General features: G+C 35.9%; 1 long non-coding RNA gene across 1 annotated transcript in view; it reads right to left on the reverse strand.

Annotated features, from left to right (window-relative positions):
* Positions 1 to 17,410: 17,410 nt before the first annotated feature.
* Positions 17,411 to 24,589, reverse strand: part of LOC106148671 — a 17,456-nt gene continuing 10,277 nt past the window's right edge. The window contains exon 4 of the long non-coding RNA XR_001234315.1: positions 17,411 to 17,813. This is a non-coding gene — a long non-coding RNA (uncharacterized LOC106148671). The remainder of the gene's footprint in view (positions 17,814 to 24,589) is intronic.

Consider the following 24,589-nt stretch of genomic DNA (forward strand, 5'->3'; position numbering starts at 1 on the left):
AGATGATTACATAAAGTATTACCTGTAATTTCATTTAATTGTACCTTTTTATTTCATTTTCTCAATGTAGTTCGCCTTTTTTTCCATTTTTGTGTCTAAAGGAAAACGTTGGAACTATCTTCCAAGCACAATGTTCAGGAATATTTACATAGTTAACTCTTCTCAATTTGTGCTTAAAATTACAGCATTTTAAACAGAGAAGTTAAAACTCATTTGAACAATTATTTGCCATAGTCTCTCCCACATAAAGAATGTGCTTTTAAACACTAACCATAAAATCTTAATCATGTGCTATTCATAAATAAAATTAATAAGTGATACCTATATAAAAATCAGAAACAATAGGATAGATTACAACAACTGCAAATATATCTTATAGGTTAGATTTGCCATGTGTATTTCACAATGATAATGCATTTTATGTTTTAAAATCTGTACAATATGGTGGGTTTTCTTCTTTTAAAACTAAATATTCCTTACATCTATGCCTCATTTTATATTCATTCTATTCATCTGTTGATAGGCATTAGGTTGCTTCCATATTTTCACTATTGTGAATAATGCTGCAATGAACCTGGGAGTTCAGATATCTCTTTAAAGTCTGGATTTGCAGTTCTTTTCAATATATAAAACAGTTGAATTGCTGGATTATGTGATAATTCTATTTTTAATTTTCTGAAGAATTTTTCTACTGTCTCATGAAGCAGCTACTAATCGCATATAAATGTTTCATTTTCTCCCTTACCAATATTCCTTACCTTTTTTGTTTTTGATACCAAATGAAATAAGCTGGTCCAAAAAAGGCAAGTATGTATGCTTCCACTGACTGGAGGAATCTAAGGCCTGAAAACGTATGAAAGCAAAGAATACAATGGTGGTTTCCCGGGGTTGGAAAGGGGAAACAGGGAGCTGTTGCTCAGTAAGCATAATGTGTCAGTTGTACAGGATGACTAAGTCTGGTCGCCTGAGATAAAACATAGTGCCTAAAACTAACACCACCATAGTGTAATGTTTAATGTAATACTAAAATGTTACTAAGGTAGACCTCATCTTAAGCATTATTACCACACACAGAAAGAGTGGAAGGAAAATTTTGGAGTTGATAGAGTCATCATTTTCACTTTGACAATGGTTAATAGTATCCGAGATATGTGGATGTATTCAAATTCATTGGATTGGATGTATTAAATGTGCAGTTTTATATCAATTATAGCTGCATAAAACTGTTAGAAATTTTTATTAAGAAATTTTTCATTCTTGCTGCTAAATACAGGGAGTTGGATGATTAAAATGTTGACTTCGGAGTAAGATTTCCTGAGTTCAAATCCAGTTCTGCCAATACTAACTGCTTGAACATCAAGTCCCCTTGTATCTCGCCTGCTTATCATCTCTAAAGATTATACTAGTACCTACCTCACAAGATTTTTGCGATGCTTTAATAAGGAAGTACAAGTAAACCAGAGGCTAGCTTTGTAAGTTTTCTACAGAAATTAGTTTTCTTAGCTGTGCCATATTTTAGAAATAGTTCTGATAGTCTGTATGGAATTGATCAATAACTCATTACCTGGTACTTTCGGTAATATCTTTGCCTCTAGACAGAAATAAAACTATATCTTCAGTGCATATTCAACTATCAACCTCAATATTTTATTCATACTGCTCAAGTATTCTAGAGCCTTAGTTGAAGAGTTAATTACGCAAATCAGAGGCTGGCACTTGTTTTAAGGAGAGGGCCAGCTAGTGAAGTGTATAGCTACTGCAAGTCATATAGATTCTATCACAGCTTCTCAACTGTGCCACCACACTGCAAAAGCAGCTAGAGGAGACTTCAGCAAATATGCAGTTTTGATCCTACAAAACTATATGAACAAAACCAAGCAGCAAGCCAGATTTAGCCCATATGTGTAGTTTGCTGACCTTAGATCTAAATATTTCATAAAATGAAAATAGAATGTTAAAATATTTTAACAATATGGAATCATTTCTAAAGAAAATATACTCAGTTAAGCCATTTGAGTATCATGATTGCATTGTCTGGGAGAATATTCAACTAAACCTTAAATTCACTTAAATAAAATGAAATGTAAACAGTAGTCCTCCTTATTAGCAAACACAAAGAGGAGATAAGACTCTTTGTGAGATAATATGGTTAAAATAATTAGAGTTGCTACATTCTGTTTCCTTCTGTGCATACTGCATGAAGATCAAACAGACTGTAGGTAGATTCTAAAACACTGTTCATATAATATTAATCAAGTAATGGTCCAACCATGAAGATAACATTAGGAAAATATGTTCCTATTTAGCTTATATAATATTTTCCAAAATAGAAAGCAGCTGAATATATCCAATCAGAGCTGAGGTAGATCAATTCTGTTTATAGCCATTCTGTGATGTAGACTAGTGTTTCAAAGCATTTATGGTACATTGATGATTAATTTAATGGCTGGTGATTTTAAACACATAAATAAAACCCTTTATTTTACATGTATTTTCCAGAGATTTATTGAGACATAATTAGCAAATAACTGTATATATTTAAGATGAGCAATATGACATCTTTTTTTTTTGGTTTTTCTCCGGTACTGGGAACCGAACTCACGACCTTGCGCTTGCCAGACAGGCGCTTTGCCGCTGAGCTAAATCCCCAGCCCCTAATATGATATCTTGAAGTACATACATCTTATGAAATAATTACCACAGTCAAGTTAATTAACATTTACTAGTTCACTGACTTTCATTTTCCCCTTTTCATGGGGATATTTAAGATGTATCCTCTTGCAAATTTAACTATATTAATTGAAACATTAGTATTTTTGTTTTGTTTTGTTTTTTTTCCGGTACCAGGAATCAAACTCACAACGTTGCACTTGCCAGGCAGGTACTGTGCCGCTGAGCTAAATCCCCAGCCCCTGAAACATTAGTATTAACATTAGTACTTTTTTTTGGTATTAACATTAATGAAACATTAGTATTAACTGTACTAGTACATGAAACATTAGTATTAACATTAGTATTAACTTTATTCAATATTTCATACATTAATTACTCAGAATTTATATTATTGTATCCCTCAGTCACCATCTCCCCACTTTTCCTTCTGTACAACTTTTGGTGAACACTTCTGTTTTCTTACTTTGTGAGTTCAACTCTTGTTTAGATTCAAATTGTAAGTGAAATTATATAGTAATTTTCTACCTGTGTTTGACTAAATTCACTCAGCATAATGCCCTTCAATTTCTGTTATGTTATCACATGTGGCAGAATTTTCTTTTTCTTTAGACTTGAATAATATTCCATTTTGTGGGTGTTAATGTGTATTGGTGTGTCTTTCCCATACTTTTTATCCATTAACGCACTGGTGAACATTTAGATTGTTTCTATATTGTGTAGCTATGGTGAGCAATGCTAATATAAAAATGAAACTGTGGATATCTTTTCAAGAGTAATGATTTTATTGCTTGTGGATACATACCCAAAAGTAGGATTGCCTGCCTACAGGGTAGTTCTAGCCTTAATATTTTTTAGGAAACTTAGTATTACTTCCCATAGTGACTGCACTACTTTAACATAGGTCATAGTTTGGGGGTTGTTGCAAGGGGAAACAATATAATACAGGACACTTATTTTATAAGATTATTTATAATAGTCACTCAAAGAATCTACAAGACAGTGCAGGAAATCTGTCTGCACACTAAAGACCAAAGAATCCACCTCAGGGCCTGCATCCCATGGCAATGTCCTGCATGAGTTCAGCTAAAGACCCACAGCTCATAACAATGAGGCCTGTTTCACAGATCTTCCCTCAGAAGGCCCAAAGGTCAGTGTGGAATCTAGAAAATCTGTGCTAGTAGGATGAAGGATCCGTGCTAGCAGGCTGAGAGGCCTACCCTGGAGGCAGGAAGTGTTGCTCAAAATAAGAACCAAAGCTCCCCCAAAAGGTACCACAGCCATCCTCAGCAACAGTGAGGTCCCGAGCTCCTCTAATGATCAGTCCAGCCAAGTCCCCATCAGGAAAGTCAATGTGACAAGCTTCTCCAGGAGACTGAGCAGTGCACCGTCTTCCCCTCCGGAGCCAGGAAGTGATGCTCAGAGTGAGGACAAGAGCTCCCTTAAGTGAACTGAAGCCATTCTCAGTGACAACAAGGTCCTGAGCTCCTTGGAGGGTGAAAACAGCTGAGTTCATCAGGAAAGCCAGCATGATGAGCTCCTCCAGGAGAACCAATATCACCTTACAGCTTCTCTCCTCTTCAAAAAGGCTCCCAACAGCTTCTCTCAGTTCCCAACAACCTTCCCTCTTCTTCTCCAGTTCTGCCTCTTATGCTACTGGCAAGAGTCCTCAGGTGCACCTCCTACACCCAGCACCATGCTGGTTTAGTTCAGCTGGGTGTTATAAGCTGACCACCAGCTGTCAATCCACCACACCACACAAGTCTTTTTTTTAGAATTTCTGTTTTGTACCAGATTAGAAAAAAAGAAGTATGATTTGTTCTGTACAACAGAAAGTTTGAGATGTACCGCTCACCTCAGTAGTCACCTGTACACTACTTTTTACCTTCTAAGACTTCTGTTGTACTCTTACAACACAATCGATTGTGAGGTGTGTTAAGTATAGATTTAAACCGTCTCTCAAAAGCCTCAGGTATTTGCAAGTTGATTGGATCACGGGAGTGCTGTAATCATCAGTGGTCTCATCCATTTACCAATTCAGTAGCTGAATGTACTGCTAGGACGCGGGGCTGGATTGGAGGTGGGTCACTTGAGGTTCGACACGGTTGGGAGCATTCTTGTGCCCAGCTTCACCTTTCTGCTTCCTGGCTGTTGTGGATGGAGCACCATTCCCTCTTCCATGCCCTTCTGCCATCTTGTCCCTGTATTGGAGCCAACCAACTAAGGAGTGGAATCATGAACGAAAGTAAATCTCTTTTCTTCAAGTTGTAGGTGCCCAGTATTCATCCCAGTGATGGAAAAATCACTAACACTGGTGCTTCTGAAATGTTTACTATAGCGAGGGGCAGCACAGGTAAGCAAAAATGAGTAAGACATTGATATGATTAGTTGGGGAAAGAGAACAAAGACTAAGCCTTTGGAATTAGGAAACTCAGACGGTTTACAGTAAAACCCTAATGGTAGGCTGTAAGCCCATTTTCAGCACCATTACCAAAGAAAAGTTCTGTCCTTGTATCACTGCGCTCTCACACCAGTAAAGAGCACAGAAATCTTTAGAGTCATCACATCTCCAATATGAACTAAAAAACTGCTTAAGCAGAATTTGGGTTTGATGACATTTCAATAATCCTTAATATTTGTGAACCTAATCTGTTTCTTTTCCCCTTTTTCTACCAACAGGTCTCTTTGGCAGCAGTCAGAAAAGCAGAATTTAAGAGTCACAAATGATTTATTTATACCTTTCAGATACATAAAATGTGCTTTTGGAGTTTTACTTCACCTCATAATAGATGTCACTTCGCACTTCACCTCATCAAATAATGAAAGGGAAAATGAAACCCTCTTCTTGACAACAATTTGGAACCAGTAAGAATGTGTTAAATCAACTGCCCTAGGACAAAAACATCTTTGTCATCCTTCAATAGATGGGAACTGACAGATCTGAGAGGGGTGACTGGAATTCTCTTATTGTCTAAGGTTTAAACCTCCCAGCTTTATCCCACAGCCAAAGCCACCTGGTGTCCTTTGCTGCGCACACAACACTGACATTTGTTTTAATCTGTGAAAAACCATAAACTCCACAGTGGCAATGAAATCCCAATGGTCCATTAGCTACTTGGAAGCTTTTCTGACATTACCAAATAACAGCAGAAATAGAGAGATGTTCAAAATCAATTTCACGTTTCAAAAAATTCCTATCTAACACTCAGCTTCCTTGTAGCAGGGATCACTGCAGAAACACTTGTAAGCAATACAAGGTTTGACAGCTTTCTTAAATATGTATGAAGCTCTTTTAATCATTATATTCCCATTCTACCTTTCACTAGAGCATATTCCTAGTAAACTTTGAAGTCCTTTTCTCAGCAGAAGAAAAAAAAAGGCTAATGGTATACTCATATGTACCATTTATCAAGAATTTAGATCTGCATGACTTAAGAGAATTTGCTTTTCCAGTTCCCCTTGTTTGTCACTTAATTATTCACTTTCAGCAGTAGCGTTGTGAGTTTAAAATTGAGATGACCTAAAATTAACTCAAAATTTCTAGAGACTTTGCCATGTATTCAAATGCTATAATTCTGAAGGTAGTAAAATATGGATCATAGAGGCAGTATTATACGATTTTAGTACCTTTTTCAAGAACTCCAAGGTAATTATGCCTGATAAAGCTAAGTTATTATGTTATTCCATCACAAAGCTAAGTTATTCTGTTACTGAAAACAGACCAAACACGGAATAAATCGCTGTAAGAAGGTTTAGGAGGCAGTTTATTACACCGGTGATCTTCTGTCTAGGAGCTCTCCTAAAGAGTAAGAGCCCTACATGGTGCGGTTTCAGGGGTTTTTAAAGAGAAAGTGATCCGGAAGTGTCATAGGCAGAATTGGCACATATGATTGGAGGGCTGGGTGACATCATGGGTTGCTAAGTGGGTTTAAACATCTCAAGTTACATTAGAAGGCCTTTAGTTAAATAAGCTTAAGTTACACTAAGGGAAAAATGTCCCATTGTATTTGAAGTTACAATGCAAGATCATCAGTTACAAAGTCAGAAAGACAGAAGTTTATACAAAGGGAAAAGTGCTCTGTTATCAGGCCTGCCGGACATGTCTGCTTGGCCTTGGCGGGCATCCTGGGTAGGCTTTTTATTTAAAATTTTAATTTTTCCCCTTCAATTCCTCTCTGATTAATTCCAGATCTCACTATTACAACAAGCTGATTATGTAATTAACAAACAGCTAACTGTAACATAAGGTCCACAGCTGAACTAACTTGACTATCACAGTACAAAGCTTTAAGGGTTGGGGATTTAGCTCAGCGGCACAGCACCTGCCTGGCCAGTGCAACGTCGTGAGTTCGATTCCCGGTACGGAAAAAAAAAAACAAGGAAAAAAAAGACAAAAATAGGTACAAAGCTTTAAATCATGACCTTTCTGTAACACTTTCTCTAACACTAAGAAAGACCACATAGATGAGAGGAACTTGCCAGCAAAGTAAATGGTCACATTGACAAATAATATTTAAATCAGAGAACAGTTTTAGCAGATGCTTCCCCAGGTCTTCAGCACTGAAGACCTCTCTGTTCAGCCTTCTAAGTGTGGCACAACCTGTCATCATCAATAAGTTCTGAGCATCCCTGTCTGCCTGTGTCCTTTGTTCTGTGCCTAGATCCTCGTCGGTGTACAGTACACTTAACACCAGCACTCTTCTGTAGAGATAAATGCTCAGTCTTTCTGCCCAAAAATGAAAAGATCAACATTTTCTAACTGATAAGAAAACACAACCCACTACTCTGGTGTTTTGAGACGGATTTATTGATCAAAGTCTCATAAAAGATGTGGCGACAAAATTAACCACTAAAGAGAAAAAGCAGAGGAAACCAAGAGTGTTTGTGGACAGATCATAAGCATAAAAAGATGAATGCTTCTAAGAGTCTGAGTTAACTGAGCTATTTTCTGGGGGAAAAAAATCACTCCCAGTTAGAAGAAAGAGGTTAAAGGCCATCTACAATATTCTGCTTCGAGGAAGAATTTGTAAAATACCACCGAAGGTGCATGAGATCGCTAGGATGTTGCATAACATGCTCCACTTGCCACCTAGTGAAAATGTCCCTGCTCTGCAGACACTTGGTCATCAGTGGGCTCTGAGCTACAAATACGGAACTGTGTCCTCACTCCCACCAACACCAAGCAAGCAAAGTGACATTAATTTTCTGCTGTGCTTTAGGATATCATACCTTCATTTTCATAATCTTACCAAAAAGGAAACATATTGAGGCAAACAGAATCATGTTTCTATTAACTTATCCTAAAAATAAGTCTACTCTAAAATGAAATTTTGAAAGAAATAAAGATTGTATTCAGCATCCTGAATCCTTTATTGAGGCCCCTCTGTTACACCTATAAGTAAAACCATAACCCCCATTCAGTGCAGCAGAACTTCCCAGTGGTCTTGAGGACATTGCTGTGTGTAGCACCTTTCGCTAGAAATCCTTCCTCCTCCATCAGCTGCCATTCTTTTGAGAACTCACAAGTGCATGATGATGTCATGTGTAAGTCTTGTTAAAATCTCATATTCCAAAATAAGGCCTGGCAATATAAAAATGTATATAAGAGGCAAATGAATTACTGTTGACTATTTTCTTTATTAGTGCATTATGTTAGAAGAATATGCTTTTAAAGAACCTCAACTTGAAAAAAAAAAAAGTGTTTCAACAGTCCAATTGATGGCATCATCATGATGATGAGTAGTCTTTATAAGCAGTAAATTAATTATAAATTGGAGTAAGCTTATTACTCTTGTGCCACTGAGGCTTTATGCTCCAGAAATCTGTGAAAGAACAAGACTTCATTTATAAGCCACCAAAATGTAAGACCTGTTCTCACACAGTAAGAAATTAAGCAACTGCTCAGGAATAGACATGATAGAGATCACTTGGGAGGAAAAGCCTCAGACATTTTTATTAAGGAAAATGGCTAGTTCAGATAAATGTAATCTGTGAAGACACCAATCAAGTACCCATTGCACTCTGTTCTTATAAAGAGTGCACAATATCAAGTCTGAAATAAGACAAGATAGCTTTAATTGTCCTGTTATTTCTCAATGTGAAGCCAAGGTCATTATTTTAATGTCAAATTCTAGACCTTTATTTTGTTTTCAGAGTTAAGAATTCCTTGGGAAATAATTTAGAGATGGCTTCAAAGTGGAATTGAGAATTGAATAAATCTTTTTAAGTATCTTTGTCTCCACTTTCTGTACGGTATACTCAGTCAAAAGTGTGGAGTCTTCGAAGTTCATATGAAAGTCACAGGACATACTGCATATGAATGAAATGGGTAAGAGAACTGAAGATAAAAAATTAATTGTATTAGAGAAAAGGAAATTAAAAATGAGAGGGAGCAAGAAAGACAGATGAGAGAATTTGTAGGTTAAGTCAATAAAATGATTGGGAATTTCAGCTCTATGAAATTTATGTGAATAAAATTTTTTAAAATTCAGTTACAATAGGAATTAAAACATGCAACCTTAGTTCAATTCCAGCTATTTTAAATTTGTAACACTGTATTTTCACATCAGAGAAAATGAAATAACCATAGAGAAACTTCAAAGGTACAAAGAGAAAGTAGCCATTTCCAACCCAAAACATGTCTTTCTCTGAAGAAATATGAAAAAATTGAGTTGATATTGTGTAACCATCGCTGGACTATCCATACAAATGTTCTGACCCTATCTCCTTCCAAAGATATGACATGATTATAGGTTCCAAAACACAAAGTTAGGTGGCTGTACACAATTTACCTGGGTCGGTGAAGTACACAAATTATACATCTATTATCCAAAGTATTTTCATGTACTTTGTATGTGTAAATTTAAGTGCCTGTATGAACTTTACTCTGTTCTTTTCTTTCTTTCCATATCAAAGAAAGATACCTTTTAGATAGAGCTCAGTTTTACAGTCCTTCCAAGATTGATATGTAGCATCAACTAAGATTCTGTGCTTGTTTGTTACGAAGGCTTAATCTTCCTTCCCTTCCTGACACATAAACAGAGTGGGAGGCTGAGGGAGGAGGATCCCATTTTTTTGACTGGCCTGGGCAACTTAAAGAGACTTTATTATTAAAAGTTAAATACTTAAAATATTAGTAAAACATCATATTATATGCAACATGAATCAACATATAGTTATCTTTGGAAGAACAAGACTGAATGAGTTTTCTGCACTATATTTTATGTTCAGATTTTCTAATGTAGGTATTGCAATAATCCACTTGAAAAAATTAAATGAGTCACTATTAACACTAAAATTGAGAGTCTAATACATTATGAGCCAAGTTGTTAAAAACAAAAACCTTTAAGAACATTTTCTGAGTTTATAAATAATTCAGAACTTTTTTTGATTTTGCTCTAATTACTGCTGGCATATACATGATCATTACTGTATACTTGATAATTACTCTTCACACTGCTAACCACTCTTGGTGAACTAAGCCATGATAGTGTATATACTAGGCCTTTGTTTAAAAAAAAAGTCCAATTTTAGTGAGTTAAACCTTCTCTGCAATAAATGTCATGATTACAATGTACTTTCACATTAAAATACAGTAAGTCTACACATTAGGGGTAACAAATAGTAAACATCCATGGAGATTAAAATTAGGCAAAAAGATCAGAAAAATGTTTCCAAACAGCACCATCAAGTTTTCATTAGTGTGACAATGTACCTGAGATTGTTGATTTGGAAGAAGATTTTGGTGCATGGTTTTAGAGTTTCGATCCATGGTCTGTTGGTGTATTATCTCTTGAGACTGTGCAAAGGTTGACCCTTGTAGTAGGAAGTTCATGGTAGAGCAAAGCTGCTCATCTCAGGGCAGCCAGGAAGCAGAGAGATAGAGAGAGAAAGAAAGGGACCATGACTGAGGGTCCCTCTCAAAAGGCAAAAGATTTACACACTCTGAAAAGAAAGCAGAGTATCCAGTGTTCTTTTCAAAAGCCTGCCTCCAATAACTTAGCTTCTTCCCGTGAGGTGCCACCTTAAAAAAGTTTTAGCACTTCCCAACCACGTCAAAGGCCAGTGACCCAAGCCTGTAACACACAGCCTTTAGGGGTCACTTAAAAGGAAAACTTTAATGACACAAAATTGTCAAGAACCGAACTGTTATGTAGATTCATGTAATTCCTTCTGATTGTATCAGTGTCTATAAATGCATCCCTAATGAAAGTTCTAGTCAGAATAATCTCATGAACCTTATCATGCTAGTGCAACTTTTATGATTCTGCCTGGAAAGACCAACAGTTTTTAAGTTTTTATCTGTACAAATGTTAATAACAGGTTTATCACCACTTTGAGTCTTTAAGTAATAGCAAAGCTTAAATTAATTAAAATCATCAGATGTACTCTTCTGACCAAATATATCAATGATCTGGTTAAAAACTTATCCTGCTAGATGATTAAGTTTAAAAACTTTTTTATTAACTGATAATTGAATAAACCAAAATTCCTAGCTCTTTTTTTGAGATAGGACCTTACTATGTACTGCAGGCTGGCCTTGAACTCAGAAAAGAAATTTCTGGTTTCTCTTTAGATCATATAAATCTTTTGCCTTTATGTCACTGTGTAGCCTGGCTGGCCTGGAACTCAGTGATCCTACTGCCTCAGCCTTCGAAGTGCTAGGATTATAGATATGTGCCACCAGGCCGGGCTTCAAAATTACCATTTTTAACATCATGCATGCAGCCATCCATAATTCATTTGAGCTACTTCCAGAACAAATTTAAAGTACATTGCTTTATTTTGGCTTTCTTTAACTTACATTGCCTCTGGGAACATATTTACTCTCTAGAAAGATTTTGGGAAACACATTATATTAAATTTGGCCCTCTGTACTAAAAATAAGCACTGTTGTTAGATCAAAGTGAAAAAGTTTGCTTTAAAATATGATCTAAAGGCAGTGTACATTTTGTTCTCTCAGTTGTTCTTGGGTACCTGAATGAGCTTCCTGTAGAATGCTTAGGAATACATTTTCATAGAAATAGCAGCAAAGTATTAAAACAACTTCACACAGGTCTTCAAAAATCATATCCCCCAGATCCCTGTCAGCACCCAATTAGCATGGGAGATCTCATAGGATCCATAGCACAGTGATCACGAGTTTGCCATCTTTAGGATATACTTATGCTAAAAACCATTTTGCTATTTTCCTGAAATTTAAATTTAACTGGGATTCTACATTTTATCTGGACAGTGCAGTTCCCTGAAAAATGATAACAGTGATAGTGCAGTTCCTTGAAAATAATAACAGTGAAGTTAAATAACTGTTAATATTTATTCTGTTTGCTCTGTGTGGAATGAATTATTCATTTGTGCTGAGCAGTGTGCAGACAATAATAAAGCCAAATCCACATTTTTGTGACACTCCTGACAAACTGCTGTTATACTCAAGAAATAAATTGCAAATCTTACATTGCTCAGCTGCATAGCTCTCACCCCTAGTTTTGAGACATTTCAATCAACCCCTCAATCTTCACCAAGTTATAAGACATTAAGCATATATTTTATCTACTGTAAAGTCACATTGATTTTTGGAACTGTGAGATTTTCAGAATATTTTTCCAAATAATGGTTAAACTGGCCGTTTGGGTTATAAATTAGCTTTTTCATGGCTAATGTACTTCACATCGGCACTTATTATACAAGCAACAATTATATGATCACAAAGCTCTGGTACAACATGAAGGGAGCGTAAATGTCAGGATTGATGATGATGGCTCAGAGCCAGCTCGTTAAAGTCAATGATGTGAGTAATATAACTGTGTTGCTTTTGAAAGAACCAAATATGTATTATCCACCTATCAGTGTACCAAAGATGCATCGTAAACATAGATCTCGGGCTGCAGCCCATTTAAATGATGAAAGGGAACAAATTAATCTACAAAATAGATTTTACCCTCGGGGGGGGAGAAATGTTCTATTTGTGAAAGTTAAAACATTCAGTACACAGAAAAGCACTTATCAGATGAGCATCCATGGTCTGTGGATACATATTACTAATGCTCCTTGTTAATATAAATAGGCTGTGGTCATCAAAGATGCTACCATAATTTGTTAGAAATGAAGTAACTAAAAAGAGCAGCATACACACAGCTTTTTGTGAAGCAGAGAGTAAATAGTTTAAGTTACTATGTCTCTGTCTTTGAAAATATTGATCAATAAAATGTTGTAATAAATATAAGTATATATGCAACACACACACACACACACACCAAAAATAAAGATATAAGGAAACCTGAATGTTCTTATATTTTAGGGAATACTAAAGCTAAGTTGATAAATCATTTCCAATAGTCATATGCTTCAGACTGACCTTTAGTTTCAGAATTGTAGGGTCCCATTACAATTTTTCACTTTGGGGAAATTACTTAAATATGTTAATCATTCCCTTTGCATTTATAGTTAGATTAAAAAATTTATTTACCTACATAACATTAAAATTTACTGGACATCTCATGAGATTCTTTTCAGTGATACACACCAATCAGGTACCTGTGAAGAAACTATCTTGTATATTAAAACATCTTCCTGTTTAAAAAAGTCAGAAGTTAGAGAATACTGTATTTTATCAAGTAGGCTCTTCTAGATATTTCTGGGACCATTTCTTAAATGTTGATACCTAATTTTCAGATTCTATGAAAAAAATTGAAATTTAAGTAATTAAAAACTAACCCTTCATATTCAGGTCCAAGATGAATACTGTAAATCTCACAGAATCATCCCTCAGGTTTTTTGGAGATTAGTTCCAGGAACCCCGACAGAAAACATCTGTAAACACTGAAGTTCTTTGTATGGAATGACCTATCATTTGCACATAGCCTACTCTTACACATCTGTATCATTTAAATCATCTCTAAATTACATTCACAATGGAAATGTTATGTAAACAGTTGCAATACTGTATTGTTTAAGGAATAATGACAAGAAGATTGCACATGTTGAATACAGATATCATTTATTTCAAATATTTTTGATCTGCTGATTGAATTCAGAGATACAGAAGGCCATGGAGGTTGACTGTACAGCTCCATTTTGAATCGGTACAATCCTTTGTAGATCTGTGTACTTAGTTTCATTTTTCAGATTGAGATGCTAGAAAATACAAAAAGTCATGCATGCGGCCCAAGGTCCTCAAGCTGACAAGTGGCAGAGAACATATTTGCACTAGGAACTTCTCATGCTGGGTAAGCGCTTTTCCATATGAAGATCTGTGCTGGTCCACAGAGTGGACAGAAGGTTACTTAGAAAAAATAGTTCTCACTTGGAGGGAAATCTACCTCCCTGTCACGTTATTTTCTTCCTAAAAGAGTGTCTAAGAATTTCATCCTCATTTCTCCTACTTGTTGTGTGATACATGCAATGGTTTCAATATCTCTTCTGCAAAATTCCAATGTCCCCATTGAGGTAATATGTTGAAGGGGAAGCTTTTAAAGATGATTATGCCGTGAGGGTTCTGCTGTTATACTTGAAATTAAAACCCTCGCTGAAGAGGCTTTGATATAGTGCAGAGTTGCTACAGCATTCTCCACCTTCTGGAGACACAGTTTTCTGCACCGGAAAACAGAGCAGCAAGGTGCCATCTTGAAGAAGAGAGTAGTTAGTTCTCACCTGATAAGCAAAACAGCCCATCTTTGACTCCCCACCCTTCAGAACTGTGAGAAATGAATTTCTCATATATTCTGTGATAACACTACAGAATGAACTAGGATGGAATTGCACCACCAGACATGTTAACTTTAATTCCAATCCTTCTTGATGAAATGATCAGTAAATTCTGTCAACTCACTTTCCTAAGCATCTCTCAGATGCAATACTTCGTCCCTGTCTTTATTGCTCCTGGTTTTTCAGGAGCAATGTCACTCATCTGTCTTGCTATGCAAATACCTTAACTAGCATTTCCAGTAAAAAAAAAAAAAAAAGACAATTCCGCTTTGCCCATTTCCAATTTAATCTCCTTGTAAAATTATCAATAAAATGTAAATCAAATCATACTACTACCCTGCATTAATTATTTCAATGTCACTTGAATTATCCATGAATAAAATTGAAGTACTTTTTAAGTGGCATATGTAAGTCTTTAGATAACTCAGCCATCTACCTGCTTTTGAGCTTTATATCCCAGCACGGCCCAAATGAACCTTACTTTCAAATCTCACCAAATTTCTGATCACTTTATTATCTATCTATCCATCTATCTTTCTATCTATCTATCTATCTAACCTATCTATCTAATTTTAACTTTAGTTCAGTACAATGATTTCCCTTGTTTTAGGAATCGTCTTGCTATCTATTTCTGGCAATAAAATATTTCACAAAGTTTATTTGTAATTTCAAATGGCTTCAAGTATCACCTCACCATCCACTACAGCCTTCACACAATGCTCTCTCTTCCTCTTTTTCCCCTCTCTCTCCTTTATCTTTCTATATGCATGTGTATGTGTGTCTGTATCTCTACTTTCAAAGGATTTTAAGCAGTGATACTATAGATGATGAAAAAAATCTTTCACCAGTTTCTTAATGAACTGGGCATGTTTACTAATTTAAGAATTGCATACAAGGCATCACACTAGTTTCCTTCTTCAGCTTAGTCTCTCACTAACTGTTCCACTTCAGTAGGATTTTACCAAATTATCTTGATTTCTCCAAACATACTGTCCATATCAGCACTTCCTTGGATCTTTAAATACTGTTTTAATTAATAAGAAACATCTTTTTTCATTGACTGGAAAAATTCCAGCACACTCACCATCTTTCTAATAAGAAACTTTTAGAATTTGATAGGTAAAGTTGAGTATCAGTTTTACTTTTCATAACAAATAATAAAGACTCAATAGTTGATATCAATTTTATTTCTCACATTCTTGTACATATGCAGCTGAAGTTCAAGCTGATAAACTCTTTTTCATGGACCTTGTCATTCTGGGGATTAAGCTAGATGGCACTTGAACTTACAATTTTGTGGCAGAGAAAGAATCAAACAGCTGGTAGCATGTGAAAAAGCTTTTAGAGTTGCGTCTCGGATTCACTGCTGCTCAGAAACTGTCCCATGACCCAGGAGAGAGCAAGCCACATGGAGCAACTCCCAAAGAGCAGTGCATATTCCATAGCAAAAGGCAAGGATGAATAATCCTTTCATAAAAAATTTGAGTGAATATTTGGAAACAATTATTCAGTCTACCTCTTTTCAACCTCCTTCATTAAGTTCACTTGCATCACATATCTAGAGTTTTTCTCTTTGAATAAAAAATGTGACTTTTTCAACTTTCTATCCCAGAATCTCCCACAGCTCCTGAACTATCATAATGTTGATTAAGTATTTGCTAAATAAAATATCCAATACAAGAATGGACAAGTGAGAAAAATGAAATAACAAATGGATCTAATGTAACAGTGTTCCAATGTAATTAATTGAGACATTTATATTGTCCAGAATTTAACCAATAATTTCCATTTTTTTGCTCGAAGAACTTAATAGCTCTCCATTTTTATTTTTATACCACTTTCAGCCTAAACCATTGACTGCTAAAAACATTGTAGCTTAAGCAACCTTGCCATTTTTCTTTTCCTCCTTTTCCTTCAGCTTGATCCAAAATAGCATAAAATAAACATCTTTTCCTTTTGATCTCAGGTATAGAATAATTCTTTATTTTGTCTTTGGAGTTAGAAGTATGTTAAATGTCCCATGGAGCCATGTACTTTATCCAAGGTTAATCACCTCTAAGTACCACAAGTCAGGATTTTGAGTTGGTAGGTAATAAACATCCCAGGAACTACGAAATCACTATTTCTCAGTTTCGCCCCACACTACCACCTATAAATTTATCTTTTCTTACAAATTTACCAATAGAAGAATTATCTCAGAATTTAACAACGTAAGTCTAGAAATAATTTTCAAGGAGAAAAATATGTGAAACCTGCATGAAGAAAATTATAAAAATTTATTAGTATGCATCAAAAAGACCTTTAAATATCAAGTCTTCCCCAATTTGAAGGTTTAATGCAGTTCCAATACAAATTCTTAACATTTTTTGTGTTAAATAAAAAGATTATTACAATGATCATCTAGCTGTACTTTTTAAAGAAGTGAAATTAAGAGACCTTTGCATTCATAAACACATTTTTTTATTTTAAAGAGAAAAAAAGGTAAACATACTAATGAAATGGAGTTTCAAAAATTTTTTAAATAATAATTTCTTTAGATCAATAATTTCTTGAGATCAATAATTTCTTGAGATCAAGTGTTTTACTCAAATTTCTATCACTGAGCTTACTCTCCTACAAAGTGCCTGACAAGGTCTATGTCATCAGAACACCTAGCCACGTGATAACTACAAAGTGAATATAGTAGGAAGGCAACTGTAGGCTGCTGCATGTGAACCTGTCATCCCCCATAACTGCAAGTCCCTGCCAGTCTCCATGTATGTGACCCTCCACTAGCTGTCTTATAAGAAGTTGCAAAACGACTCAAATTTTTGTTTTATTAAACTTAGCTTTGAAACGCACACTGTGAATACAAGTTTGCTATTTTCTTTAGCTTGATTTTAAATTGATCTATATTGTAATTAAAATTCAAAAAGGAACAAAGATCTACCCACAAAGGCGTAGCAGTCACCACAAAACAAAACCAACACACACATTTCTATCTCGTTTCTCTTTTAATGTTTTAAAAAAGCTAAATGCATCAGTTTACTGTATTTTCTATGAGCATCATGGAGTCAAGTAGAAAAGGGGGCTGTAACTACAGCTTAGTTATTAAGAAAGAACGCTGAAACACTGTTTCCATGTAAGTATATTGAGGTTGGATGGCTAATTTTGTCATTAGTGGGAAATACGGGCTGGGTCTTCTTCTGCTCGCTCATGTGGACGTACAGCTGTCTAGAAAGTGATGATGATACTATCACAGGCACAGATGCTGTTGCTCCGTGTTGAATATGCCTGTCTGTGTCATTAATCCCAGGCTTGGCTTGCCTAGCCCACTACGTTCATTCTACTGTTACACTTCACATCTTACTAAATCTCTCTCCACATCTGCAGTGATTTTTCCTACTTCTTGTCCTCGGTTTTGAATGTGATTTTTTTTTCCAATAAATTAAATTAAATACCTGTGGAGAACAGAAAATTTATAATAAAAACTAATTTATTTGTCACAGTTGGGAAGCAGGTTCTGAAAGAGGTTTTAGGACATATAAAATATAACTTCTTTCGGTGTCAGAAAACAAACATTTTGAAGAAAACATTTCCACATTATGTATAACAGTTCCATGTTTTCTTAACAGGAGCATATACATATGGATTTGTCCTGATGAGTCTACATCACTATAACTAGTTTCCATTTAAATAACAAATGCTGGCATACTTGTTTCTAAGGCTCTCAATTATAAATTTTGTTGATATTGTTTTGCCTTTTAAAAATACATACCCATACATATTTTAATCTGCTTATTAGCATAACAATAACTGATGATATATAGAATTTTAGAGTGTAAAATGTCCATACATTCTGAGTCAACAGTCTGGTATTAAAATAGTTCTCGAAATAAAATGCCAGCACTAGAGTGTTCTGTGTTTGTGATTGTTTCCTGGTACGTCCATGCTTGCTTCTCATTCTTCACAGTTGTCTTTCTTTTTAGTAATTAAACTTGCCAAAAATTCTAGGACAGATTCCTTGCTGAAGCTGATAGATACATAAATTAGATACACTTTTTTTCAGAAAATGTAGGGCACCGGTTATTGTAAGATACACCATTTTTATTACCCTCTAAGAAAGAAAAATACTTCCAATTAAGCTTCTCTTATCACTTGGAATGTTTTATCATACATGCAATAAATGATCACTTATAGGCTTATTTCCACATGCATGTTTACTATGCACAGCCAAATACAAAAGCATACAGATGGAACAAGTTGATTATAATACTCCTTAAAACTTCTCACATAACTCCACTGTTGTCTGAATCTATTTCCCATCATTCTGGCGTTTGCTATGGGATATAATTTTGCTCATCCTGAGTATACAGTTCCCTTATTCCTTCAGAAATTTTTATCAGTTGTTCTATCAGTATTTCTCTTTAACCCACTGAAGCTCAGCTATAAGATCCAGAAAAGTATAGCATTGTGTTTATTTTTCTGCCTTAGTCGGGAGATGGAAATAGCTCTGTGTGACTAGATGTTTACTATGATTTTGCTCTACAACTTAGAGACTTTCTGTTATGTCACCGTGGGTCTCTAAAACACAGTTTTGTCTCTCTGATATCTTCATTAGGTGAAAAAGATTCAGAATATGATGTTTGCAAACATAGTAGCAGAAGTTCACCTGAATTATTAATAAGAATCAAGAATAAATCCAGGATATATACATACACACACACACACACACACACACACACACACATATCAAGTGCTCTAGTCCAAGACCCGTCCAGGCTGGTGTGGGAGAAAGATACCAGCGGCACATAGAACGCCCTTGGAGTTGATAGGCACTTGTGGCTTTAAGCCAGCACAAGGCAGATGTACTTTAGCTCCAGTAAGTGTGGTGTTAGCAAAAAGCTTCAGTAGTAATCCTCCCTGTCGACAAGTCTGTCTTTCCAGAAAAGAATGAAGGCATAAGTATGAACTAAAGATGGAGGATAATTTGATAGTGTCTGTGGAAACAAGCAAAACTCTTAGTTTAAAAGATAGCATTGTAAATGTTATAATAGAGTTATTAGGGAGCACAGACTGAAAAGCAGCCGGATCGTAGCAGTCAAAATTGTTATAGCTCCAGGCTTGAATATGAGAGTGTACAGCTGAAAAAACTTTTCATCAAATGTTATGCTCCATACAGTGGCAGAGCTGGAGGAAAGCACGTGTACTCTGCTACTGACTTAAGAGAGAAGGGTGTCTCGTTATTCAGGAAGACATACCCAATATATGCTCCCAAGAAACAAAATGATATCAAGTGACTCTCCTTTGACAAGTGTGTCTCTGGTTGAAACATAGGGAACTGTGAGGGGTATCTCTTGGAAAAGAAGGGAATTTTAAAAATTTTTGACAGTACTTTCTGGATGATAAAAATTCCCCCAGTCCTGAAAACATGATTGTGTAAGTATGAGTGAGAAAGAATATTGCACAATTACTAAGTGTGTGTGTGTGTGTGTGTGCAAACATTGATGAGATGTCATGCTAATGTTAAGAGGTCAGCAAAATCCCACATATGTATGAATATTCTGATGAAAAGCAGCAGAAACAAAGTATCACTCAAAATGTTACTTACCCTAGAGATGCCTAAACAGCCTCAGTCCAACCTCAGAAGGCAGATTTAACAAAGAGCTCAAGAAGATGGCACAAACCAGTTACAAAAATAACTTAGGGGCCAGTCGTGGTGGCACTCGCCTGTAATCCCAGCACTCAGGAGGCTGAGGCAGGAGGATCGTTGTGAGTTCGAAACCAGCTTGGGCTACAAAGTGAGCTCAGGGCCAGCCTGAACTGCATAGCGAAACCCTGTCTCAAAAAGACAAAAAATTAAAAAACTAAACTAAACTAAACTAAAATAAAATAAAGATAACAGTATTTCTTGGGACACTAAGAACAGAATATTTTATTGCTGAAAGTATTAGATGTATAGACCACTGACTGACAAGTCCATTGTAGACATAATCTGAATACAAAAGCAAACTTAAGAGAAACATCATAGATGAACACGGCTGACACTGCCAAAGACTGACCTCACCGCTCTAGTGACTTTTGCCGCAGTGAGCTTCCTGGAGACAGGAAGCAGCTCAGCTTCCATGTGGAATAAGCCAGGGGTGAGGCAGCGTCATAGCATCGGAAGCAGCACTGCTATTGACATTCAGGAAATGCTCGGAAAGACAATCAAGTTCTCATCCTTCTAGAGAGGCACTTCCAAGACCTTCTCTGACCCCTAGCAGAAATACCACAGCCCAAGACACACTGAATTTTACATGGGATAAATGGACATTGTACAAGGTAAAAATATACAATGATACCAAAGAGAAGGGAAGTAAGGAGTAAGAAAAAGATAGAGAGCTGCCTTAAGCCCAAGACGGTAGAGTTGTCTGTGAGCGTGATGTAGAGTTCCCACCTTCCTCTTTATGCTCTACACTCAAAAACACTTCGTGAATGTGCGTAACTCTGTAATGTGCACAGCTCTGCAGTGTGAAGTTCTCGGTAGTGTGCATTTGGAGTTCAAGCCCAGAGTTCACTTTTTCAGGGTCCAGTTGTTTCACGCAGCAAGACCCTTTGAACAATGGGGAATACTTATTAGAATTCCATGTTTCACTCCTTTTGTGGTATATTTTTCCACCTTCTACAGCCAAGTCTACATTTACTGGTGATTAGAAACACTCCAGACTGTGATCAGGTGAGAGAATGCTCAGTCAGACCAGTGAGCACCTGGACTGCTCTTTCGTTGTCTATCCTTATTTCCACTTCCCTAAAGAAGTCACAGTGACAAAAAGATGTTCTCAGGAGAGATTAGAACTCTCATTCCAGAGGAAAAAGCAAACTTTGCTCATGAGATCAATGGCTCCGTGGCATAATTTCAAACACAATGATTCAGTGATTCTGGGTGCAGGAGAACAAAGTGTGGCAATCCTGGACCATCGGCCTTTTCCCACCCCAGGGTGGGTAACCAAGCCTTTGTGTCCTGGCTGATGTGGAGCTTCTAAGACGTGCTGCTTGCATCCGAGAGTCCTGACTCTGTCCTGTAGGACTGCAACGTTATGCTCTTCTTAAGCAAAAGAATACATAGCAAACATCAATTGAGGATCACATAGAAAAAGAAGGTCTTTGAGATTTCCAATAGAGAAATATAACCAAATGCTGTTCTGCCCTTATGAATGAATAATAGGTAAGGAACGCAGAGCTCGGTTCATCTACATAGGAAGTCATAAATACTGAATGTTGATGTTCCCCATTTCTCAGAGTTAGGAAAAATTGAGAGATTCACTCCATTGATCTCCCCTTACTTTCTGTAAGGAATCATTTGAAATCCCATGACAGAAAACAAAATTAACAGTTTTAAATAAGGAAAGGGAAAGTCTTGAATCACAAGTCTAGGGTTAGGATTTGCATGTAGGTACCTAGTTTTTATTAGAGGCTAAACTGATCTTGGGATTCTGTCTCCTATTTAACGGCTCTATTCTTTCATGATTTTTTTATTCTTATGCTTTTTTCATTCTTCTGGGAACGCACTGCCAGCAAGTTCAAAGCAGGATCTTCCCTGGTGCAAGTGCAGCTGAAAAGGGCTAACACTTTCAAGAGAGTCTCACAAAAATCCCATCATTCCTTGCTGGCTTTCCATTTACACATGATCAGAATTTTAAAAATAGTTTTCCCAAGATATTTTTTATAACATAAAACTTTAGTGAAAAATAGTAGAAATACATTTTCTTCAAAATCTCACTAAATTGCACTTTTCATTGGTAACCAAAATGTTCTTCATTAAGCTGAACACAAACTAGAAATAAAAAAATCTAATAATCCAGATTGTTTGTTATCTCTCTCCTCGAATAGGAAACAGATCATAACCCATCGCAGTGGTACCTCAGCTCATGAATTTGATTATTTTGCATTATTCTTGTCACAAACCAAGTTGGATAATAAGCAAATGAAATTCAGTGGTTAAGTCTAGTGTTGACTTTATGGGGAAAATTGATTCAGTTCTTCTCCAACTTGGTTTGTGACCAAAACTGGAAAATTAAGTTTGTGAACCAAAGGACCACTGTATTTAGGGTGGGCCAAATGTTCAAACTATTAGACTATAAAACTCGATTTCCAACTATTGCTACCACCAATTGGGAATAAATTTCCACTGATTAAAAAAAATAATGGAAACAAAATCCAAATTTAAAGGAGAGAGAAAATCTAGGGAACAGAGATTGCACATAATTAAAGTTCCTGTACCATGCTCTTTGCTGCATACCAAGAGAAGCCACTCCTGGGATTATGGTGCCTGACGTTAGTGAGGCAGTACAGCTAACGTGGCCCTGTCATGGGAAATCCATGTGAATGCATTACATATCTCAGTGAGAAAACCTCCAAAGTGATAACAGATTGTTTTTGAAAAAGGTCATAAGAATCACTTTCATACAGTTGCAAAATGAACATTTTCATAGGCTTATTTAACCCCTCAATTAAAGACAAAATCAGTCAGTGTGTTAACTGGTTCAAAACAGAATCCAAAGTACCACACACAGAGAGAGACAAGAAGTACTGAATTAATTTACAGATACAAACAAAATGCTTCTGCCCAAAGGTTAATAATTAGTTGCATTCTACTGATTTTTCTGTCTATGGTTAAGAATCATTTACATTATTGTCAGCTTTACAAAACTCACTGAAAATTAAAATACCCCAAATGTGTAAAAAATAGAAATCATGCAGAAATTATTTAATACTCAGGAAAGTATTCTTTTTTGACATTTCAAAGTCTTTTATAATACCTCACAACACTTCAGTATGCCTGTCTCAACCTGCATTCTTTAGTAAAGACTGTATGACCATTGTCTTGCTCTACTCTATTACGTTAAAGACAATAAAGAGATTTCTATCCATCTTGAAGTCTTTCCTCTCTAGAACTGAGCTACAAGGTCATGCAGGGTGGAATAGCATGGCTTTAGTCCATCATATTGTACTCAACGCTGTTTTCTTGACTACTATATTAGTACTGAAATTGCACATCTCTTTTTATATCTCTTTTAATGTCTTGTTGAGGATCCTCCTAACATCTCCATGTTTTAAAAAATTCTTTATGAAATTTCTTTTAGCTACATTCTACATTTCTGCTACATTGTACAGTGACCATATCCAACTTCTTCATTCTTCCATCCGTTGAACATTCTTCAGGGTAAAGCAGACGCTGCATGTTTAGCTGACTTACCTAATGTACTGGCTTAAAGTTAACCGCTCAGAATTGTATTTCAGGTCTCATCTGTGAAACACATGCTACCATTTTACAGACGCAGGTGGTTTTTAATTATTATTATTGCATGGAATCTCCAGAAAAACAAGACTGTAAAATGTTGTGCTGGCCACAAAAAATAAAGCAATGTCATCATTTTAATCCCTTCTCCTCAATATTGCATATGATAATAACCCTGCTCCAGCATGGAAGAATATTTAATAACATCAACAATGAAGAATTGAATTCTCTAAAAGATTAAATTCATTTTTAATGGCATCATGAAAATTGCCTTAATTATCCATGTCAACTCAGAACTTCTTGTTTTTAGGTTGTATTCCTTTTAAGGATAAGCTTGATCCACATTTTATAGAAAATACTCTCAATCTTCCCTATTCGGTATGATGTTAGATGTGGAATTGTTATTCTGTATATAACCTTTATTAGTAGGTTGCGGTACAATCCATCTATAAATATATTTTCAGAATTTTATTACAAAAATTGTAAAATTCTCTTCAACTTTTTTCTGATAGTATTGAGACATACATACGGTTTTCATCCTACATTCTGTGATATGATACATGGTATTTACTAACTTGAGTATGTTGAACCATCCTGAATATGTAGGATAAATACAACTTGGTCATGATGAATGATCATTCTAGTGCTCTTGGATGCAACTTGCTAGTATTTTAATGGGAAGTTTTGCATCTCTGCTCATCAAAGACATTAATCAGTACAGAATTTCAGACAAGGTGATAGAAAATCAACAATGGTTGTTGTATTACATATCACTATCTTCAAATTGGTTACTCAGATAAACAAATACAGGCATGTAAGACTGATAAAACAATGAAACATTAACTGTTCCTTTCAATAAAGCAACACAAATCAGTCATACAACTATCTTAGCTATTCTGTGTATACATATACACATATTGTTCCCTTCTTCCTTTCTTTTCTCCTTTCCCTCATCTA

The sequence above is a fragment of the Chinchilla lanigera genome, unplaced genomic scaffold (assembly GCF_000276665.1).
Source record: "Chinchilla lanigera isolate Chin_1 unplaced genomic scaffold, ChiLan1.0 scaffold00025, whole genome shotgun sequence".
NCBI lineage: Eukaryota > Metazoa > Chordata > Mammalia > Rodentia > Chinchillidae > Chinchilla > Chinchilla lanigera.